This window comes from Lepisosteus platostomus, chromosome 5 (genome assembly GCF_059453375.1).
Source record: "Lepisosteus platostomus isolate fLepPlt1 chromosome 5, fLepPlt1.hap1, whole genome shotgun sequence".
Lineage (NCBI taxonomy): Eukaryota > Metazoa > Chordata > Actinopteri > Semionotiformes > Lepisosteidae > Lepisosteus > Lepisosteus platostomus.
In genome coordinates this window covers 13,293,011-13,301,721 of record NC_142615.1, presented here as the reverse complement: position 1 = coordinate 13,301,721, position 8,711 = coordinate 13,293,011, and the positions used below count along the sequence as shown (strand labels likewise).

The following is an 8,711-nucleotide window of genomic DNA, read 5'->3' as shown; positions in this document are numbered from 1 at the left end:
TAATCTTCACAGCCCTGACGTGTTCTCTGAAACGGTCTCCAAGTCTCCTTCCTGTTTCTCCAATGTAGATGGCTGGGCATTTACTGCAAGAGATACAGTAAATAAGGTTGCTGGAGGTACAAGATGGTGTCTGGGTGATCCGGAATTGTCCTGAGGGGCCTTGAATGATTGTGGTGGTGGCTGTGTACTTGCAGGTGATACAGCGAGCTCTGTTGCAAGGGGAAGTGCCTGGTGTGGATGGTTGTTGACGGCGGTCAAGGGAGCTGTGAATAAGGAGGTGACGCAGATTAGGTGGTCGGCGATATGAGATGATAGGGCGATCAGAAAAGAGGGCCCCAATGGAGGGATCATCCTGTAGGATGGAAAAGTTCTGGTTAATGGTCCTGGGGATAGGAAGTGTGTTAGGGTGGTAAGGAAGCACCAAAGGAATGCGGTTGTTACGGCGGGAGTTCCTGATCGGGTTGATGTTCCGGGGGGTGTTTTTGGCTCGGGCAAGGGCCCTGTCAATCACACTGCTGGGGTATCCTCTGTTGATGAAAAATGAGTACATTTCGAGGGCTTGGTTCTCGAAGTCGATGTCGTCGCTGCATAATCGTCGTAACCTAAGGAACTGTGAAAAAGGAATAGAGTTTTTAGTGTGGTTGGGGTGAAATGAGCTGTACAGGAGGTAGCTGTGTGAATCCGTGGGTTTGTAATAAACTGAAGTGGACAGTCGGGGGTAGTTGATAGACAAGTGGATGTCTAGAAACGGAAGAGTGGTGGAAGATATGTTAACCGTATATTTGAGGGACGGGTGGAAGTTGGTGAAATGGTGCAGGAAGAATTCAAGCTGTTCGTTGGAGCATGTGGCGGCACCAACGCAGTCATCAATATATCGTTTGTAGAGGTCAGGGACATAGCCAGTGTAGGAAGTGAAGAAGCGTTCTTCTACCCAGCCGACAAAAATGTTGGCATAGCTGGGTCCCATTCTGGTGCCCATGGCAACTCCACTGACCTGTTGGTAAAAAAGATTATTGAAAGAGAATGCGTTCAGTGTGAGGACCAATTCTGCATACCTGTGGATGTTCCATGATGAGCCGGTTTCGCCTCTGGGGGAGCTCGTTACTACTGATAAGAAGGGAAATGGTGGATACCACTTCCTTTTGGTAGTCAGTGGTAGGGTCCTGTTGGAGAGGGAGGTAGGCAGAAGTGTCAGTTACTTGTCTAGAGGCTTCAAAGATATATAGATCCTTACGCCACACCACAACAGCACCTCCTTTGTCCGCTGGTTTGATGACGATATCATCCCTGTTGCGGAGAGACTGGAGTGCCTGATTTTCTCCTTGGGTGAGTTTAGACCTATGTTTACTGGGTATAGAGAGTGCCTTGGGAGCTTGATTAGTGCATTGGTTGATGAAATAATCAACTGGTGGAAAACAGCCAGAGGAGGGAGTCCAACAGCTCTGTTTGGGATTAATGTTGTTAATGACATCAATAACCGGGTTGTTACTAGCTGCCTGTGAAGAGGAATTGTCGGCAAAATGTGCTCTGAGACGGATCCTGCGGTAAAAGCAGTTAAGGTCGACATTGGTCTGGGGGATGTCCAGCTTCCTGGGAACTGGTACAAAACTGAGCCCTTTGCTGAGGAGGGATCGCTCATCCTGTGAAAGGGAAAGGTCAGAAGGTATGGTGACAACAAGGTTAGGGTTGGTGAGGGTGTCCGGGGTGTTGATGGTTTTCTTCTGTAGAAGATGACTGAGTTTTTTGTCCTTCTCTGTAGTGAGAAACTGGTAGATTTTAGAGTTGAGAGATCTAATGAGGTTAGTTATGAAGGGAAGATGATGTGGAGCTGTCAGCCGTAGAAATTCCTTAGCCTTTTTGATGTTATCGGAAAGGATAATCTGTTTTTTGAGGGAGAAAATGGTAGTGATCGTATAGTGCTCAGTACTTTGCGTTGTGGCCGCAACAACCCCGGTTCGAATCCGGGTCACGGCAGAATAGGGGCGTCTGCTTTTACTACTTGCACAAATGAAGGCAAAAAAAAGCCAATCGATGTGAACGAACGGCGCTTTACAGAAGAGTACTGCCAGACTGGATTGTTGATGAACGACAGAGGCCACTCCGACCTCTTCTCGGTTTTCTTCACATTCGCCCATGCAGGGGAAGCCAGTTACACCAAAGCAAACGCAGGAAAGTGCATTTCAAGCAGAGACCAGGAGGGACTTGTTTACACCGAGAGTGGTCGGAGAATGGAACAATGCGCCCAGCCCTGTTGCTGGAGCCGATTCTTGATGAGATCTTGGGCTCACTAAGAGGCCCCCGCTGGATGCTAATCTTTCTGTTGTTCTTGCAGGTCCTGCGCTGCTTTTGAGCCGACAGAGCTCGTGCTGGTCTGTCGGCACAGCCCAATTACAAATGATCGGCTCCGCGTACAGAAGGAACGTGCGTTTGGTACAAGAGTGCACGGAGGCACCGGAAATACATTGGGAACAAATGACCGGTCGCTCAAGACCTCTGTGAAGTACAGGAGCGTGCAAAACGAGGCTGTTTCCGCCCGGTCTCGAACCCGGGACCTTTCGCGTGTAAGGCGAACGTGATAGCCGCTACACAACGGAAACCTGCAGGGACCGCTGCTGGTGTCTCGCTTGCGTTTCTGGCTGAGAAAGGGACGCGTCACTTTAGGCAGGGGGTGCTGGAGAGAGGAACAAAGGGCGCGATGAAACAAAATGCCAAATCCTGGGATCGAACCAGGGATCTCTAGATCTTAAGCCTAACGCTCTCCCAACTGAGCTATTTCGGCGGTGCACAGAGTGCACAGCCACCTGCTCCAGCCTTCCTGTGTTGCGGCATGAGCGCACCAAGAGTAGCGGGAGAGTGTTGCAGGAACGTCACTCAGAAGGAAAGCCACCCAGCTGCGCCCTCTGAGCTCTGTCCAGCGCATCTTCCTCGCATGGACTCCTGCCTGCGACGGGCAGGAAACAATTAGCAAGAACAGAACGACACCCCATGGGTGTCTCATGGCCACACCTTAGGTTTGACACGTGCAGGTGTGAGGGGTTGCCGGGCTACTTTGGAGCAGAGCTTGGGCGGAGGGGGGGCGGGAAAGCAGACAAAGAGGTGACACCTCAAGGTCTGCACGATCACAGCTCTCCGCCGCCCCAGGCTTCCGCTCGATAAGCTACTGGACACACCCGCCCCTCTTCACACAGACCGTGGAAAAGCCCCCGAGGGGGAGGGCTCTCTCTTCCTCCCAGGAGCTCTTGGACACGACGCACAGACAGGGCGCGGGGAGCCGCCGCCTGCAAACACGGCTCCAGGCAGGACTCCGCTCAGCAGGAGCCGCAAAGCAGAGGAGATGGGGGCAGCTTAGCTCCTGTGCAGAGACCTGAGCTGTTGTTGCTGTGGATGCTGTCTTTTCTGTTCTCGGGGTAGGAGCGAATGTTGAAATGCCCTTAGAAATGAAGCAGAGCACTTCAACGGCACGGGTGTGTGTGTGCGAGCCCTGGTGATTCTGGGAGACAGATCGAACCTGGGCTAAAAGAGAGGGGGCTTAGCCCTCTTCCATTTGCTAGTTCAAAGTTGTACAACCCATTTGTATCTGCTAAACGGCGCAGTCGTCGTGCACAAAGAACGCTTTGAAAAGCGTCCAAAGCAAGTTATTCCGAGTTGGTTGTTTGTGTTTTCCGTTCAGACGCGAAATGCTGAAATGATCTCTCGGCTCCTCGGTTGTCATTTCCGCTCCGTAAAGGAATCACAGCACGCGTCGGATTCCAGCACGATGGGTCGGGACACGATGCCGGGGGTCAGAGAGAGCGATGTCTTCCTCGTTAGTATAGGACCTGTCACCTGTCCCCACCTGTCACACGACCGGGAGACCGGGGTACATTAGGACGCGCATTGAAGTGAAAGCAGGAAGCGCAGCGACATGCACTGTACAGATCCCGCCACACTAAGATGTGAGTGGGTCTGTTCGATCACAGCGCTAGGCGAATCCCCAATCCCCTTTTGTGCGTGGCGACAAAAGAAGTCTGTTTCCGCCCAGTTTCAAACCAGGGACCTTTCACATGTGAGGCGAACGTGATAACCACTACACTACGGAAACGGTGGTAAGATGTGCCCAGCGGCCCAGCGCTGAGCTTCGCCAATGCGATTCAGCTGCTTCCAGTGCCTTTATTGGAGTGCGCTGATGGACCGTGCTCTCTCTCCAGAGACCAGCACGCCTGTCATGGACGGAGCAGGAAAGGCGGCGCCACATTCTACAGCCCTCTCCACGCAATCGACGAAATCGGGCTACTGAAGTGGAGAAAATCGCCTCTCCAGAAAGTGCAAATATCATCTTGGGGAGTATAAATCCTATTGCCGAAGGTCAGCCCTGTCTACCAGAGTAACCCTCCCACTGCGATGATCAGCTCGTCTCACAAGCGAGAAGTTTCGGCTGGAAACAAGCGCCCCCTCTTCTCAAACATTTTGCATGTTCGAGTAGTTTTAATGCGGCTCCTTCGTACACGGTGCTGATCTTTTGGAAAGCAGGAGGCAAAACTGACACGTTCTTATACCAGGAGTCGAACCCGGGCTGCCTGGGTGAAAATCAGGAATCCTAACCGCTAGACTATATGGCAGCGAACAACCATGCTGTTCCCGGCATCATGCAAGCAAACTACATAAATATGAGAAAACGCACAAGAGAGTTGTCACTCAGAGTGTCGAAGGGTCGATGTATACTGGGGCTCAGTTGAAATGCAACGTCAGGACTTTTCCGAATTATGTCACACGAAGAGAGCACAGCCTTTTCCGCCCGGCCACGTGTGTATCGGTAACTCGCCGTGATCGAATAGTGGTCAGTACTTTGCTTTGTGGCTGCAACAACCCCGGTTCGAATCCGGGTCACGGCAGAATAGGGGCGTCTGCTTTTACTACTTGCACGAATGAAGGCAAAAAAAAGCCAATCGATGTGAACAAACGGCGCTTTACAGAGGAGTACTTCCTGACTGGATCGTTGAAGAACGACGGAGGACACTCCGACCTCTTCTCGGTTTTCTTCAATGACTTACTAAGGATCTTCTTCACATTTGCCCATGCAGGGGAAGCCAGTTACACCAAAGCAAATGCAGGAAAGTGCATTTCAAGCAGAGACCAGGAGGGACTTGTTTACACCGAGAGTGGGCGGAGAATGGAACAATGTGCCCAGCCCTGTTGCTGGAGCCGATTCTTGATGAGGTCTTGGGCTCACTAAGAGGCCCCCACTGGATGCTATTCTTTCTGTTGTTCTTGCAGGTCCTGCGCTGCTTTTGAGCCGACAGAGCTCATCCTGGTCTGTCGGCACAGCCCAATTGCAAATGATCGGCTCCGCGTACAGAAGGAACGTGCGTTTGGTACAAGAGTGCATGAAGGCACCGGAAATACATTGGGAACAAATGACCGGTCGCTCAAGACCTCTGTGAAGTACAGGAGCGTGCAAGAAGCGGCTGTTTCTGCCCGGTCTCGAACTGGGGACCATTCACGTGTGAGGCGAACGTGATAACCACTACACTACGGAAACGGTTGTAAACCGTGCCCAGCGGCCCAGTGCTGAGCTTCGCCAATGCGATTCAGCTGCTTCCAGTGCCTTTATTGGAGTGCGCTGATGGACTGTGCTCTCTCTCCAGAGACCAGCACGCCTGTACCGGGGTTAAGTTAGCTTGAAGTTCGAAAACGATTTTGGCATGCCTGTAGCGCTTTCGCGAAATCTCTTAGAGTTACTAAAACACATGCTTTGTGTATAAAATACATTGTGAATGCTTTCCCAGCCTTCACTTTGTCATTTTTTTGACATTTTTTTGACCATGCTCACATTTTCTCTTGTCCATATCTTTGCAATGGAAGCACAGAACGCCTTCAAACCAAATGCATTTTAAAGACCACAACTTGTGGATATTTCCACAGCCTCTACACCAAACTATCAGTGAGCTAATCATCTTTTTTTAAACCTCCGGTTTTTCATCGATGCGTAATTACACACTAACTGGAACCCGGGGACTGCTGTGTGCACACGTTCACAACGCGAGAAATACTGTTCAATACGGCTTCGTGCGAAAAACCCATATATGACCATAGGAAGCAGAACAGCGCAGTCTCCCATTACCCAGACTGTAAGCACGGGAATAAAGCTTTGTTTGATTTCTGAAACCCTTCCTTTACGTTCTATTTTCATTCAGGTGTGGTTCAACTATATTGACAATACTACTGACAGCAGGAAGTTTAAAATATTCTTTTCTCAGCAGCTTATTAAAAACAGCTCCCATGATGTTCAAACCGACTTTTTACACAGAACACTGACACAGCTTTGTGTTCTGAATCTCTTTTTCTCGTGCTTTTATTTAATGTGGCACAATGCACTGGTATAGGGATATTCTGTTCACAAACCAATAGCATTTAAACCACAGCACCCACAATGCTGCAAGTAAGTGTTTTGCACACTAAGCACGTCCTCTGACTTTTCCCAGCTTTGTTTTGGGTTGTGGAACCTTTATTTTTTATGATTTTTTGAAGATAACACTACAGGTAATACACTGGGAAAGGTGGGTCGTCTTCATGGCTCAATAGCATTTCAAATACAACAGCCACACTGCTGAAACCAAGTGTTTTCCACACCAGACAGGCCCTCTAACCTCATACAACCTTGCTGTGGCTGTGGCCCCTTTCTTTATTTTGTAATGATTTTCTGAAGATAACAGTACAGGTAATACACTGGGACAGGTGGGTCGTCTTCATGGCTCAATAGCATTTCAAATACAACAGCCACACTGCTGAAACTAAGTGTTTTACACACCACACAGGCCCCCTAAACTTATGCAACCTTGCTGTGGCTGTGGCCCCTTTCTTTATTTTTTTATGATGTTTTCAATATGGCACCATTAGACAGGCGGTACATGGGGATAGGGGGGTGCTATTCACGAGTCAATAGCTCTTCAAGCACAACAGCCACAGTGCTGCAACCAGGTGTTTTACACCAGACATTTCACCTAACCTTATACAACCTCGCTTTGAGTTGTAGAACATTTCTTTATTTTTTAATGATTTTTTGACTGTAATCAAGTGTTGTGCTCACTAGGCAGGCCTCCTGACCTTTCACAGTCATGCTTTGTTGTGTGCAACTTTAATTATCTTTTTAGGATTTTTTGAACATGGCAACTTCCACCGAGACGGCTGGGGGGTGTGGGGGTGCTCTTCAATAGCTTTTTCATCTATACACACAAACAGATGTAACCAAGACACTCAGAACCTGTCACGCAGGGGCTGACTGCTGAGGATAGTGATCCAATGCGGTGCCCTTGGTAGGGTTGGCGCGAGACGCAGGCGTAGTCGGAGTAAACAGGCAGGGGTCCGAGTCCGGGAAGGCGTATGTCGAAGAAAACTCAGTCTTCACTCAGGTTGGGAGATTGTCAACAGAGATCTTTAATACAATCAGCTGAAGGGGAGCATATCACAGAGAAAGGGTTTCCCCTAGCACTCAAGACATGCTCACTGGACTGAAGTTATACTTTCCTTTTTTATACATTAAAAGTAGGCAATACTTTAACATATCAAAGGAACATACAGGGAAAGGGGCAGTGTCAGAAGTCAAACAAACAGGACAGGGGGGTGCCATTTGGCATCCTACAATCTGTTTCAATTTTCTCTGGTTGAATGGGTGTGAGGAATCACAGGCTTTAGTTTGCACCTAAGACAGTGGTCTTAGGTGCGAACAGAAAACCTTTCCCACGCATAGTCACTGTCCTGACCTTTTGACTCGGTCTTCCACATGTAGCACAGGCGTAGGCACAGAATCGACAGGCGAAAGTGTAGTCGAGGGACTGGCAGGGGTCGGAGTCCGGGAAGGCGTAGAAGTTGCGTCGGTAGACAGAGGTGTAAACGAAGAGACAGGCTGGGGTCAGGATCCGAGAAAGCGTAAAACAGGCGAAGGTACAAAATCGAGTGGCTAAAGCGGTTGTCGGAAAAGCGGGGTCGAGGTCCAGGGGAGAAGTCGTAGTAAGGCAAAGGTGTAGTTAGTACGTAAGCTCCGGGAGAGATCTCAATCGTGAGCAATGACCGGGGGGCAGATGAGGGTTTAAGCAGAGGACTGATTGACACGTGCACGTTTGGTACGGGGAGAGCTCGTAGGAATGCGGGAGCGCTTGCCTGCGTGAGGGAGATTCGTGGCAAAACCAACAGAATCAACCTGAACTCACAGAAAAACAAGAATGCCCCCGAGACACCTGCACCCCCCCCGGACCACTCTGGTATCGACACCCCCAAACCCATCCATACCAGCTAACAAGACTCAGAATCGGTGCAACCCTCCAACCTGGACCAAGAGCAGGATGGGACAAGAACCTGCACCACACTACGCACCCCTCATCCAGACCAGCAGGACAGCCAGACCACAGACAGCACCATCATGTAACCCCCCTGTTCATTCAAACAGAAAAGCCGAACTGACCCCCACCAGCATGGCGACGCTGCAGCTCTGGTCACACCAGCAGGCCCAATGGGCTCAGAGCTGGGGGACATACAGATGCAGCCATTCAAAATGCGTGGGCGATACCGCATTATTTTCCGGTACGCTGTACGCAGTCTACCGCAAGTTACCGGTAAATACCGCGAGTTACCGGTAAATACCGCTAGTTACCGTAAATTCTCCTTTAATATGACAAGCAAAATAATAGTATCCGGAATTACGGCAAGGTGGAGCTAATAAAGCTCAACCTCGCATG

The 8,711-nt window shown here is 49.9% G+C and overlaps 2 non-coding genes across 2 annotated transcripts; both read right to left on the bottom strand.

Annotated features, from left to right (window-relative positions):
* Positions 1-2,524: 2,524 nt before the first annotated feature.
* trnav-uac (transfer RNA valine (anticodon UAC)) lies at positions 2,525-2,597 on the bottom strand. The gene has a single exon. It is a non-coding gene; the product is annotated as a tRNA-Val (tRNA).
* Positions 2,598-2,706: 109 nt separating this feature from the next.
* Positions 2,707-2,779, bottom strand: trnal-uaa (transfer RNA leucine (anticodon UAA)). Its single transcript has one exon. It is a non-coding gene; the product is annotated as a tRNA-Leu (tRNA).
* Between the last annotated feature and the right edge of the window lie 5,932 nt (positions 2,780-8,711).